Genomic DNA, 15369 nt, shown 5'->3' with positions numbered 1-15369 from the left:
AAACTGTTCTTTTTGCGACGGTTTTTAAAAACCATCACCAATTTGAATTTTTCCAAACATCGTGATCAAATTACAACGGGTAGTTTGACAATCGCTATTTTAGTGACGATTTTTTTACAAATTTAGCGACGATTTTTATAATTCCGTCGCTAAATAAAATTACCCCCAGTTTTGACAAGATCGTGCCCAAATTCCAAAGGTTTTTGAAAACCGTGGCCAATTTAGCGACAGTTTTGTGATAAAACATTCGCTAAAAATAGCGACGGAATTATAAAAGTCGTGGAAAATTTATTTTAGGCGACAGTGAGTGAAGACCCTTAGGCAAAGATGGTGGGACAAACCTCAGCGAGGACGCCGAGTCTCGAAAGATTGGGTGAAGTCCCTTAGGAGAAATTTCACATCGCCAAACCACGGGAGAGATGCTTGGCATTTAAATGGGAGTGTAGCAACTCATTCTGACGCGTTTTAAATTCCGCAAGAGGGGGGGAGAAGTTCTTTTAGCGAAATACCATATCGCCGACTATTGAAATTCGAATCTCCAAAATAACCAATTCCAACTATCATTGAAAAGAATCGAACAGAACTGACGCTAAACCCGCCTCTTCTCTGCCCTATCTTCAGAACCTTCTCCATCAAGCTTTTTTTGGGAGAAAAAACATAATATTAACCATGATTGTTTGAACAAACCAAATAGTTATGAAATCATATTTCTAAACTTACCAAATTGTCAGCAAATTAGCTGATTTTTTCAAGCGATTGCTTCGGAGTATTATCGGACATTGTAATCACCAAACTGGCACAGCATGCCGATGAGACGATGAATACAACGCCTTTGCTAAATCTGACGGTGAGAAAATAACTCTTCAATTTTTCAAACACCATTTTCGCTGGAGACGACATGGGCTTGCGTAGGAAAAATGTTTATGATCTCCATAAATTTAAGAATGTGCGTTCACATGTGTTCGTGAGTCATTATTTATATTATTATATTAAATTAAAAACCAAATTGAAATGTTGTACATGTTTACGAATTTACACTACAAAAAACTGTTCCTTTAGCGACGGTTATTTTAGGCGACGGTGTGTGAAGACCCTTAGGCGAGGATGGTGGGGCAAACTTCAGCGAGGACGCTGAGTCCCGAAAGGGTGGGTGAAGGCCCTTAGGCGAAATCCGACATCGTCAAACCACGGGAGATATGATTGACATTTAATGGATGTGTAGCAACTCATTCTGACGCGTTTTAAATCCCGTAAGGGGCAGGGGGAGAAGTTCTTTTAGCGAAATACCATATCGCCGACTATTGAAATTCGAATCTCCAAAATAACAAATTCCAACTATCATTGAAAAGAATCGAACAGAACTTACGCTAAACCCGCCTCTTCTCAGCCCTATCTTCAGAACCTTTTCCAGCAAGCTTTTTCTGGGAGAAAAACATAATATTAACCATGATTGTTTGAACAAACCAAATAGTTATAAAATCATATTTCTAAACTTACCAAATTGTCAGCAAATTAGCTGATTTTTTCAAGCGATTGTTTCGGAGTATTATCGGACACTATAATCACCAAACTGGCACAACATGCCGATGAGGCGATGAATACAACGCTTTTGCTAAATCTGGCGGTGAGAAAATAACTCTTGAATTTTTCAAACACCATTTTCACTGGAGACGACATGGTCTTGCGTAGGGAAAATGTTTCTGATCTCCATAAATGTAAGAATGTGCGTTCACAGGTGTGCGTGAATCATTATTTATATTATTATATTAAATTAAAAACCAAATTGAAATGTTGTACATGTTTACGAATTTACACTACAAAAAACTGTTCCTTTAGCGACGGTTATTTTAGGCGACGGTATGTGAAGGGCCTTTAGGCGAGGATGGTGGGGCAAACCTCAGCGAGGACGCTGAGTCCCGAAAGGGTGGGTGAAGGCCCTTAGGCGAAATCCGACATCGCCAAACCACGGGAGATATGATTGACCTTTAAATGTCTGTGTAGCAACTCATTATGACGCGTTTTAAATCCCGCAAGAGGGGGGGAGAAGTTCTTTTAGCGAAATACCATATCGCCGACTATTGAAATTCGAATCTCCAAAATAACCAATTCCAACTATCATTGAAAAGAATCGAACAGAACTTACGCTAAACCCGCCTCTTCTCAGCCCTATCTTAAGAACCTTTTCCAGCAAGCTTTTTCTGGGAGAAAAACATAATATTAACCATGATTGTTTGAACAAACCAAATAGTTATGAAATCATATTTCTAAACTTACCAAATTGTCAGCAAATTAGCTGATTTTTTCAAGCGATTGTTCCGGAGTATTATCGGACACCATAATCTCCAAACTGGCACAACATGCCGATGAGGCGATGAATACAACGCTTTTGCTAAATCTGGCGGTGAGAAAATAACTCTTGAATTTTTCAAACACCATTTTCGCTGGAGACGACATGGGCTTGCGTAGGGAAAATGTTTCTGATCTCCATAAATGTAAGAATGTGCGTTCACAGGTGTGCGTGAGTCATTATTTATATTATTATATTAAATTAAAAACCAAATTGAAATGTTGTACATGTTTACGAATTTACACTACAAACAACTGTTCCTTTAGCGACGGTTATTTTAGGCGACGGTATGTGAAGGCCTTTAGGCGAGGATGGTGGGGCAAACCTCAGCGAGGACGCTGAGTCCCGAAAGGGTGTGTGAAGGCCCTTAGGCGAAATCCGACATCACCAAACCACGGGAGATATGATTGACCTTTAAATGGGCGTGTAGCAACTCATTCTGACGCGTTTTAAATCCGCAAGAGGGGGGGAGAAGTTCTTTTAGCGAAATACCATAACGCCGACTATTGAAATTCGAATCTCCAAAATAACTAATTCCAACTATCATTGAAAAGAATCGAACAGAACTTACGCTAAACCCGCCTCTTCTCAGCCCTATCTTCAGAACCTTTTCCAGCAAGCTTTTTTTAGGAGAAAAACATAATATTAACCATGATTGTTTGAACAAACCAAATAGTTATGAAATCATATTTTTAAACTTACCAATTTGTCTGCAAATTAGCTGATTTTTTCAAGCGATTGTTCAGGAGTATTATCGGACACCGTAATTCCCAAACTGGCACAACATGTCGATGAGGCGATAAATGCAACGCTTTTGCTAAATCCAGGCGGTGAGTAAATAACTCTTCAATTTTTCAAACACCATTTTCGATGGAGACGGCATGGGCTTGTGTAGGAAAAATGTTTCTGATCTCCATAACTGTAAGAATGTGCGTTCACAGGTGTGCGTGAGTCATTATTTATATTATTATATTAAATTAAAAATCAAATTGAAATGTTGCACATGTTTACGAATTTACACTACAAAAAACTGTTCCTTTTGCGAAGGTTTTAAAAACCATCACTAATTTGAATTTTTCCAAACATCGTGTAAAATTACGACAGGTAGTTTGACAATCGCTATTTTAGTGACGGTTTTTATAATTCCATCGCTAAATAAAATTACGCACGGTTTTGACAAAACAATGCCCAAATTACGACGATTTTTGAAAAATGTGGCCAATTTAGCGACGATTTTGTGAAAAACATTCGCTAAAAAGATAGCGGCAAAATTATAAAAGTCGTCGCTAATTTATTTTAGGCGACGGTGAATGAAGGTCCTTAGGCGAGGATGGTGGGGCAAACCTCAACGAGGACGCTGAGTCTCGAAAGGGTGGGTAAAGGTTTTTTGAAAAATAAAAGAATAAAAAATTTACCTCAGTAAGAATTGAACCTATAACATAAACTCCAAGAAACAATGACTCTATCCGCTGAACTGCATATAACTTGCATTTAAATTTTAACATTTTATTAATATATATAATTTTTAAAACAGACCATGACACCAAAGTTAGTTACTCTAAATATTTCAAACTTAATAAAATAGTATAGATACACACATATGAATATGTGTGCATGCTTGTGTGCCACTCGCATAGGTTATTTTCAATGAGTCAGAGTTTAATGTGATTATGTGTTTGGGTTTGTACTATTGATTACGAGCAACTTTTAAGCTTGGATGCAAAATTATAAAGTTTTAATTTTGGGAATTCGCTTGTCTTTTTATAAAAATTATAGTTTGTAATAATAGTATAACTATAATATTATAAATTGTATAACAATTCAAATGTCGTGGTTCGATCAATCTCCTAGTAATGACAGTTATTGTAACACAACAATCAATTCTCTCAATACTTTAACTCACCGCACTAAATAAGAATCAAACTCATTATCTCGACTATCATATTAATTATATGACCGAATATTTGATGTTTTAACAAAAGCTAGTATATTTATTTTTTTCTGCCATTTTTTTGTTTCTATAATATAATATAATTGGTCCATTATGATCATTAATTGGCATCACTTATTTATTGACACGTTGTCCCGTTTAGTCAAATTCCGAAAATCAAGGGTTACGAATTTGATATAATACACACGAATGTTTAAACAAAAATTTGTCTTCAAATTCATCCTATGCCGCAAACCATTGTTATATTCTATAATGATTGATGATATCTCCATAAGATCTCGGGTAAATTCAAATGGATATAACCCGAGATGTCAAATGGATTCCCCTCCGACGTCCATTCACGAGTTCATCTCCTTGTCTGCAGGTCATAATGTAAGTTATCGCTCACAGATTCATCCATTCGCTCATTTCCGTAAACAAAAACAAATCAGATCCGGTGGATCACCCCGACTCCGCTCACCGATTAACCCGGATCGCATCATTGGCAGTGTCTGTGGGAATTGAGCTCAAGACGTAGATATAGGTTTCCATTCATAATAATTCCGACCAGCTCGGCACTCAGATGTTATATGTGGATTTCATATGGGCTCAAAGCTCAGCAGCTATCCCGGATTGGCATGGAAGATCATTTGCTATGCACTCAGTAGCATACAGCTATATTAGTCACCTAATTTAGCTCAACTAGATAAGTTTCACTCTATCGAAAATGAATTCGAATTCAGTATTTACAGGTTAGTAATTTGGTTTTTAATAAAACTAATGTAGCAGGAGGAGCAGAAAGGTCCAAAGTTCGGGAACATGAGGCCCCGGCATATTCTTGTAAGCCCAGGAGATATAAGGCCCCAGCACGTTTATTTGATAAGCCCAGGGCACTACACCCAGGCTTGGGGCATCACACCTCGACCATTCTCAAGTTCCGGGACATGTTCCCCGGCCCAAGGCTCTGCACCTTGGTTATTGATAAGTCCAGGGACCCGTACCCCAGTCATATACTAAGCTCAGGACACAACACCCTGGCTCAGAGCACCACACCTCGACCATTCCTAAGTTCCAGGACATGCTCTCCGGCCCAAAGCTTCGCACCTTGGTTATTGATAAGTCCATGGACCCGTAACCTGGTCTGGGGACCTGTACCCCGGTCACCTACTAAGCCCATGGCACTACACTCTGGCTCGGGACATCACACCTCAACCATTCCTATGCTCCCCGGCCTAAGGCTCCACACCTTGGTTTATTGATAAGTCTAGGGACCCATACCATGGCCCGGGGACCCGTACCCCGGTCATTTACTAAGCCTAGGGATCTATACCCTGGCTCGGGGCACTACACCTCGACCACTACTAAGTCCAGGGATCCGTATCCTGGTCATCTACTAAGTCTAGGGGGTCCATACCCTGGCCCAGACACCCGTACCCCGGTCATCTACTAAGCCCAGGGCTCTAACCCCAGATCGAGGCACCACACCTCCATCATTTACTAAGTACAGAGATTTTAATCCAGCTCGGAGCTCAACATTCCGATTACTTATTTGAAGTCACCGGCTATTTTACAGCACTTAGAAAAATTATGGAAGTATATAAATGAAGAAGGATTTCATAAATGAAAAACACGAGGGCCAGAATTACAAAGAAATAAAAGGAAAATTACATTCATATTCTACATTTATATGGCTTGACCCTGGCTGCTCTTCCTCCATTTTATCCTCCTCTTCACCATCCTTGGGAAGGGATACTATGGCTCGTCCGAAGTCCGGAAAATCTTGCCTATCTTCAGGTAGAAGCCCGGCTTCTTCAAACTGATCCCGACACCTGTCAAAGCCGGTCTTAAAGAGAGGATAGGCCCGATATTCAACGGCCTTCTTAAATTCTAGAGACTGGAGGAAGGAGGTCTGCCACTTGTATTTATTATACTCAGCAATGGTCAGGGCGCTTTCAGCAGTCTCTGCCCGGGACATTTGTCTTTCAAGGTCCTCACATAGATGATTATTCCTTGACTCCAAAGCAGAGATGTGTCCTTGTAGAGTCTTCACTTGGGCAAGTTTTACATCATTACTATTACCGGGCATTTTCCAGGTCTTCATTAGCCCGAGCCAATTGCCTATAAGCCATGTCCAGTTGCTGGTTGGCCTTATCCAAAATAGTACGGAGGCCATCTGTTTCTTTATCACGGGCAGATCTAGCCAGAGACAGCTCTCCTTGAAGCTGCTTGTGAAGCTCTTGCAGAGATCGGGCTTGATTGTTCTTTGTGGTGGCCGGCCCAGCTACCTCTTCGAAATCCGATATCAACATTTGGACACCCTGTATGAAAGAAGTTAGTAAAAAATAAATGAGATAAAGTGAAGAAGAAAGTAGTTAGGATCCGGTTTGATCCTTCGAGAAGTTTTGGGGTAGGCCGGATGCTCTTCAGATGTGCCTCCTCGTCAGGGATTAGCATCTGTTTAACCAGCCTAAGCCCGGTTGGAGTAACTCCCTCTAGGAAGAGATTGCCCCGGGTAGGCTGCTCAGCTTGGAAGGGCTCACGAAGTGGATGATTTTGCTGAGGAGGGGTTGACCGGGTTGTTTGGAAGGTTCCCTGGTCTTCCTCTCGGTTGCTCTCAACCAGAATCAGTTTTGGGCTGGTGATAGCTTTTTCTCTTCCTCTGAATGAGAGGCACATGGTCTTCAGAGTCATACCGGGATTCTTCTCGAGTCGCTTCCTTTTCTTGTTGGGTCTCTGCTTCGGACAGATTCAGCCGCCTATCGGGCTGCCTCCTTGGCCCGTTTTTTCTTCTCAGCAGCTTCACGACGAGCCGCCAGTTTTTCTCCCATTTTCTGGCAAAGACTTCCTGCATCTCTGTATTATCTGCACAAGAAGAGGAAAAAGAGGTCAGTTTTATTGCAAAATAAAGAACGAGAGAAGTAAAAGAACAATAAAAAAATTACCAGGTTGAGCGCCCGAGCCAACTACCTCGTCAATTACCCGGTCCATTGGGTCTTCAGCCCGGGCACTCAACCCATACGCAACCAAATTCTCATCTGAAATGAGAACAAATGAAGAATATTTACGTCCCTCGACCAGAGTTTAGCTTTTGAGGAAGGGGTCCTCAAACTTATAAGCCTTAGGAAGGGAAGGTTGTGGGGGGAAGAGAAGGAAGAAACCCGGTCAAGCAAGGAAGAGGACTCGGGAGTTGAATAAAGAAGAATCTTCCTTTCCACCCCTTCTGGGAAGAAGGGGTGTCATCAAGGAACCGGGCATTTAACCGGGCATTTAACCGGGCAGACAGGGAGAAGGCATTATCTATCAATCTGCAGACAAAGAAATAATGAAGAACAAGGAAGTTGATAAGAAGGTTATTCATTTTAAAGAGAACATAAGCCGAATCCATGATGCAGAGGGAGTTGGGGTGGAGTTGGTTAATAGGCACACCAAAAAACTTGGCGACCTCTGTATAGAAAGAAGGGATGGGAAACCAGAGACCATTACTAACTTGGTCCCAGAAGAAAGTAGGTGAAGCAGGGAGGAGGGTTGTTTGCCCTGTCCGAGGGACCGGGAATTAGAATTTGAAAGAAGGGATGGAGTCGAGAGTCCTCGTTTGGATGTCTATTCTATGTTCATATTGATTCAGCAAGCAGAACAAAACTTGATCCAAAATCAAAGAAGTGCTTCTTTATTGGTTATGAAGATAATGATTTTGGTTATCGTTTCTGCGATGACCAAAATCGGAAGATCATTCGGAGCAGGGATGTAATCTTTAATGAGAAACTTCTGTACAAGGACAAGTCAGACATTGAAGCTGAAGATGAATGTCCTGAAGTCAAGAAGACTGATGAAGTGCCATTGACATATATTTCTGTGAATGAATCGAAAACCAGTAACCAGGAAGATGAAGAAGAAACTGCACAAGATGATGACCCACAAAATCAGGTGATTGAACTCAGGATATCTTTGAGAACCATTAGACCACTTGAGAGATACTTCCCTGCATTTCACTATATTTTGCTGACAGACAAAGGTGAATCGGAGACCTATGAAGAGGCAATGAAAAATGATGATTAAACCAAGTGGGAGTTGGCCATGGAAGATGAGATGGATTCACTGTCATCCAATCAGACGTGGTAGTTGACAGAACTTTCGAAAGGCAAAAAGGCGTTACATAACAAGTGGGTGTAACGGTTAAAAGAAGAGCATGATGGTAGCAAGCGGTACAAGGCAAGACTTGTTGTAAAAGGCTTCTAACAACCTGAGATTTTCTCTCGGTGGTTAAATTAACCACTATCAGGACAGTACTTGGACTAATGGCGAAGGAAGACTTACATTTGGAGCAGTTGGATGTAAAGACTGCGTTTCTTCACGGTGACCTAGATGAAGAAATTTATCTGAAGCAACCACAAGGATTTGAAGTACCGAAAAAAGAGAAAATGATGTGCAAACTTCAGAAGAGCTTGTACGGTCTCAAACAAGCTCCAAGACAGTGGTACAAGAAGTTTGATGGATTCATGAGTGAAAATGGTTTCCTAAGGTGTCAAGCTGATCATTGCTGTTATGTGAAAAAGTTTGACGGTTCTTATATCATACTACTGTTATATGTAGATGATATGCTGATAGCTGGAGCTTGTCTGGAAGAAATTGATAAACTCAAGAAAGATTTATCAAAGGAATTTGCCATGAAGGATTTGGGTGTTGCAAAGCAAATCCTTGGAATGAGAATCTTTAGAGACCGGATGAATGGATTCTTGAAGTTATCTCAAGAAGAGTACGTGAAAAAGGTGGTTAGCAGATTTAATATGGATGAAGCTAAATCTGTGAGTACTCCTTTGGCTAGTCATTTCAAACTAACCAAAGCACAATCACCATCGACGGAGCAGGATCAGTATTATATGAATAAGGTTCCTTATGCTTCTGCTGTCGGAAGTCCTCATGTATGCAATGGTGTGTACAAGACCAGACATAAGCACATGCAATGGAAGTTGTGAGCAGGTTAATGAGTAATCCAAGAAAGCAACATTGAGAAGCAGTTAAGTGGATTCTCAGGTATTTGAAAGGTACTGCTAGTTGTTCTTTATGCTTCAGGAGGTCAAAATCGGGCTTACAGGGTTTTGTCGATGCCGATATGGGTGGTGACCTGGATGGTAGGAAAAGTACTATTGTATATGTGTTTACATTAGGTGATACAGTTGTAAGCTGGGTGTCTAAACTGCAAAAGATTGTCGCATTTTCGACTACTGAGGCTGAGTATGTTGCAGTTACAGAAGCTAGTAAGGAGATTATATGGTTGAGATCCTTTCTGGAGGAATTGGGTCAGAAGCTTGAGAGTAGCAAATTACACTATGACAGTCAGAGTGCTATTCACTTAGCAAAAAATCTTGTTTATCATGCTAGGACAAAGCATATACAGGTTAGGTACCATTTCATTAGATCAGTACTGCAAGATGGAATCTTGTTTCTTGAGAAGATTCCTGGAAGTAAAAATCCAGCTGATATGCTCACGAAAACGGTAACCATTGACAAACTGAAGTTGTGTTCAATTTCAGTTCTTCAGTTGGACTGCAATTATAAATGGAGAGATATGAGTTGCTGCAATGATGGTGTGAAGACATGATTGAAATCAAGTCTTCAAGTGGGAGAAATGTTAGGTAAAGTGGGACCACTCTATTTAATGCTAAACGTGACAAATTTGAATGGTTGATTGGAGGCTGCCGAAATGGAATAATGCTTCTTTTGTTCACACGAGATTATTTCCTCTATAAATAAGTGTGTAACCTGCAATGTAAAATCATCCCAGAAGCTCTTAAGCTTTATAAAATAAAGAGAGAGAAAAAAAGAGAGTTTTTTTTTGTTCTCTTATGTGAGTTAGAGAAAATATTTTATCGGTTATACTCGGGTTGAGAGTGTGAGATATTTAGTGTATCATTGTGTACACTTGTTGTAATAGTTCTCATGTTATAAAAGATCAGCAGTAGCTTCGTGGACGTGACCTATATTGGGTGAACCACGTAAATCTTTGTGTTTTTGTTGGTTATTTTATTCCGTAATTTTTGGGTACTATATTATCATCGTGGTCGGCATCGCTTCGGTGTAATTTCCCAACAATACTCCCACTTGACCAACAAGTATGCATTACATTGAATCAAACTCGAAGTCAGATGACGAGTAATTGACACAAATTAATTATGGATCAAATTCCATGAAAATTTTGCCTTAAAATCCGAGCAAAAGAAAAGCACCATAATGCATACATTAAGTGAAAGAAATACACGACATTACCTCGGAATACACTTTGAGTGCCTTCTGAGTTGCTGAGTCCAAAAAATGCTTTAAAATAAGGCGTGCATGATCACCAGGCAGTTCAAAAACTAATATAGTAATAAATAATATGGAAGGAACTTATGAACTTTGTGTCATCTTTTAACAAAAGATCTGACATTCGTAATATCTATAATATGTCGGAGCAAGCCTGGATTCTAAGATACTGAAAATATTGAGATCACAATTCTAGCTACTTGAACTGAAACCTCACCTAAGGTTCTGACCTATTAATGAGAAGTTCTTATACATGTTCTAATACAACAAATATATTTGCAGAAAAACCAACCAAGGCTTGTAATTTTCTGAAATAAATCCCAATGATACATTTGGATTCAGAAATACGCTACTAGCAGCTGCTACAGAGCGATAAGAATGTATCATTTTATGCAAAGAACAATCAAATTTCTACAAAAACTTTCGTGGACAAGTATAATAGCTCACAACTTCAGGAGATAAGAGATTGGAGTGTTGGCAGAGAAAAAGGAAAAAAAAACATTAAAGACGAAAAAAGGGATACAAAAGATAACAAAGCTATTTGACATGTGGATTATTTTGGTGTTACGACTTTGTTAAAGATGTCTAAAACTACCATCAGAAGTAGCAGGAGCCAATAGTGGCTGTGTAGAACAGACGGCATTAGAACCACAAAAATTTACAAAATTCTTACTATTCAGATATTCTAAATCTTTTCCCCCATCAAGTAGATCAAAACAACAGACAGATAGTGTCCTTGTAAGATGTGGTTGGTAAAAAAACTGTTATCACACCTTTAGTCCAATTGATCTTGCATGGCTAACAACATTGAAGAGATCTGAGTCGTCTGTCATGAGCAGGACTTTATTTCCTTCGTCATCTTCATAGTAAAGCAGAATTAGGAAAAGAAATTAAAAAGGTCTTAATTAGTTTGACAACAAAATATACCAAAATTCCTCAATGTTCTTTTTACTCACCAAAAGTTGAGGGCAAATCTGATCGTTTGATGCACCCACCCTTTGCATAACAGTAGAAACAAGCTCACATAAATTCTGAAAGCTTGAATGGGGAGGGAATCGGAACATCGAACATGGAACATCAAAAGGGATCACTTTTTTTATGAAACTTGATAACAAAAAGACCGAGTCAACTAAAAATTGGAGCTCACCACCTAATATAACAAAAAAAAACCGAATTAACTGATCAAACCTAATTATTTAAAAAATTCGCTCTTTATTTTTAAAAAGTTTGGTCAAATTGGCTGGTTTCAATCATTGTTATAAAGAAATCCGGTTAAACCGAATTAATCGATTTTTTTAAAATAAAAGCTAATTTCTTTAAAGGGCCAGAATATTGTTGGGTTTGGGCTTAGTTATAGGCCCAAGATCTATCAGAAATCGATCATTTGTTTGATGCATCTCTTGCCCTAGCTTTTGGTAGGCAACTCCGACGAGTAGATCGACAACACAACAAAGGACACAGGTTCTCTCTCTCTCTCTCTCCATTTCTTATCTTCAATTTTTGAAGGAACTTCCTTGAACCCAACTCTTCAGCTAGAATGGCTATAGCGACCGAAAATTCCTATCAGCCTGTATATGAGCGAGCCTCGCAATCAAATTTTGTGCTAGAGGTAGCTCGAAAAAAACAAAGAATTATTATGTGAAGGTTCTTTTCTAGACTTCGGAGGCCAGAGGCGTTCTTGTGGTGTTTTTCGTGTTTTTAGGTTTGCAATTTCAACAAACTAAATTCCATTCATCTTTACTTCTGCTTGGGATATCATATTTTACGTGGCAATTGCAAGCATTTTACAGTATTTTTCCTCATTTTACGGTTTTTTCTGCTTGGTATTGACTTGTTGAGCATTTATTGTTTTTCCTTGATCGATAATTGGTTGTTAGATTAACTTAAATTAAAGGGGTTAAAAAACATAATTTCAAATCGTATTAATTCATTCCTTCCAACGCTCAAAGATTTGGGGAACTTGCAATGAGATCTGTGTTCTGGTTTTGCTTTGTGCTTCTGTATATTTCCGTGTCAAAAACAGAATTTTCTGTATTTTCTCGAAGAAAGTTTTTTTTTTTGTTTTTTTTTTTTGCCTGTAATATTTTTCTCATGTAAAGATGATATTTGATCAGAAAACACTTTCCCTACGCAAGCTCGTGCCGTCTCCAGTGAAAATGTTGTTTGAAGTGAAGAGTTATTTCTCAACGACGGATTTAGCAAGAGCGTTGTGTTCATAGTCTCATAGGCATGCTCTGCCAGTTTGGAGACTACGGTGTCCGATAATTCTTTTGGACAATCGCTTGAAAAAATCAGCGAAATTGATGACAATATGGTAAGTTTAGAAATATGATTTCATAACTATTTGGTTTGTTCGAATAATCATAGCTAATATTATGTTTTTCTTCCAGAAAAAACTTGTTGGAGGAGGTTCTGAAGATAAGGCTGAGAAGAGGCAGGTTTTGCGTAAGTTTTGTTCAAGTTTTGTTCGATTCCTTTCAATGATAGTTGGAAATTGTTATTTTTGAAATTTGGATTTCAATACTTGGTAACCGATAGTCTTGCACTATTCACCAAACTCCTTTGAACAAAACTCTAGGCCATTATCCATTCTAAGGGCCTTTAGTTTGTTTCCTGTTTGGTTTCTAGAATATAAGTCACTCCTTAAACTTTTCTAGTGCATCATTCTTCTGTTTCAATGTGTCCTAGAGTAATCATCCATCAATGTCAAGAAAATATCTTGCTCCTCCATTTGAGGCCACTTTAGAGGGCCCCCAAAGATTTGAATGCACATACTCCAAAATTCTTCTCGAGTTGTGTTTGCCCTTACTGAATTTAATGCTCGTCGCCTTGTCCTTAACACAATGTTCGCAGAAATCAACATTTGTGAGATGTTCTTTTCCCAGCAGCCCTTGCTTATGAAGCTCCACAAGTCCTGTTTTCACTTGTGTGCTAATCTCTCTGGTGACATAAATTGGTTTGTTCCAGATGTTTTTCTGCCAAGCACGTATGATTTTGGCACAGAATTTAGGAGGATAATTGCTTTATATTCATCATCAATCTTCACTCTTATGTTCTCAAGATCGAGTGTCAACTTGTTAAAGTCATCTAGATTGTGTATGATGGATTTGGATTCCAGCATCTTGAAACCAAAGAATTTTCCCTTTAGGTTGATTCTGTCTTGACGGGATTTCTTAATGTAAAGTTTTTCAAATCTTTCCATAGGCCAGCAGCGGTGGATTCTGAAGAAACCCTAAACTTACCACATTGTCAGCAATTTCGCTGATTTTTTCAAGCGATTGTCCAGAAGTATTATCGGAGACCGTAATTCCCAGGCACAACATGCCGATGAGGCGATGTAGACAACGTCCTTGCTAAATCCGTCGGTGAGAAAATAACTCTTCACTTTTTCGAACACCATTTTCGCTGGAGACCACACAGGCTTGAGTAGAGAAGTGTTTCTTATTTCGGTAATAGTAAGAATGTGCGTTCATATGTGTGTATCTCATTATTTATATTATTATATTAAATTATAACCAATTTGAAATGTTGAATATTATTTGACGTAAATGGTAGTTTTATTTTTGAAATTGATAATAACGTGGAGAGAATCATGGGCCCACGAGCATATAACAAATTAAATTCTAGGATCAGATTATGACCGTCAGATTATCTTATCTGCCCCAAAGTTTTACGCAATGACACAAGTAATAAAATTTTCAAGAGACTTGGTTATATAGAATAAGTGTTGAATCTCGAAATCGATTTAAAAATTTACATATGGCCGATGGTTTTTTAGTGCATATCAATTATAATAATTTTCTAGGAGAAAAATACGAATGTATTTGTGTATTTATGAACGAGTTTTGTGATTATATAATTATACAATTACCATTTCTCATTCTCTCATGTCGAGTCGTCATTTCGCGGGGATTATTGTCTCTCTTGGTACGTATATTTGTACATTGTGATCTCTGCACATCACGCAATGACGATGATGATGGACAAGACGATGACGATAACCACGATGGTTACGACGATGACGAGAGCGAGGCACCATATGTGTACCATTTTTATTGCACTTAGTTTAAATACCCATCAAACTTTATTTGTTTTATATACAATATCAATTGGATTTAGTTGCATATGTATTAGTTTAATGTTGTTTTTTGAAACACGGTTAGCGAAATTTATTATGTTTGTTAAAATATTAAAATACACTGTAACTAAAATTTGATATATAAAATTTAAAATATAAAACAAATATTTGATTTTTTTTAAAAAATAAATATTAAATTTAGCGAGGGTTTTTCAATAATCGTCGCTAACATTAGCGGTGGTTTTGTTAAATCTGTTGCTAATTTAGCAACGGTTTTTCATAAATCTGTCGCTAAATTAGCGATGTTTTGTGTAAATTTTTGCTAAAATTAGCGACGGTTTTTGAAAAGACGTTGCTAAAAGTCAACGATGGTTGATTTAGTGAGGAAAGTAAAAACCGTCGAAAACTAAATTAGCAATGGTTTTAGCGACAAGTTTGACCATCGCAACTCATTTTTTGGTAGTGAATTAGTTGCAGCTTTCTTGTAAATAATTATCAAATTCCACGTTTAGTATTATATTTTTCAATTTTTAATGGTTTTAATCTTTTAATTCAGAGTACTGATGGGACACTAATCACATCAATACTACAATGGTGTCACGTCAACTCTAAATCGAAAAAATGACTAAAATTGTAAATTTTTTTAAAAAAAACAAATATATCATATCAAGACCGTCGACATCTAGTAAAAAATCAAAATTTCTCTTTTTTTTA

General features: G+C 38.3%; 1 long non-coding RNA gene across 2 annotated transcripts; it reads left to right on the top strand.

The window, feature by feature from the left end:
- The first annotated feature begins 11958 nt into the window (after positions 1-11958).
- LOC142525437 (uncharacterized) lies at positions 11959-14096 on the top strand. 2 transcript variants are annotated; one of them, XR_012815072.1, is made up of 4 exons: positions 11959-12038; positions 12692-12891; positions 12968-13022; positions 13782-14096. It is a non-coding gene; the product is annotated as an uncharacterized LOC142525437 (long non-coding RNA). The 2 variants fall into 2 exon arrangements; XR_012815073.1 differs by having other exon boundaries at positions 11959-12279.
- Positions 14097-15369: the final 1273 nt, after the last annotated feature.

Source organism: Primulina tabacum, chromosome 14 (assembly GCF_025594145.1).
Source record: "Primulina tabacum isolate GXHZ01 chromosome 14, ASM2559414v2, whole genome shotgun sequence".
NCBI classification, from domain to species: Eukaryota; Viridiplantae; Streptophyta; class Magnoliopsida; order Lamiales; family Gesneriaceae; genus Primulina; species Primulina tabacum.
The sequence above is the reverse complement of the archived record's forward strand: the minus strand, read 5'-3'. Positions and strand labels throughout refer to the sequence as shown.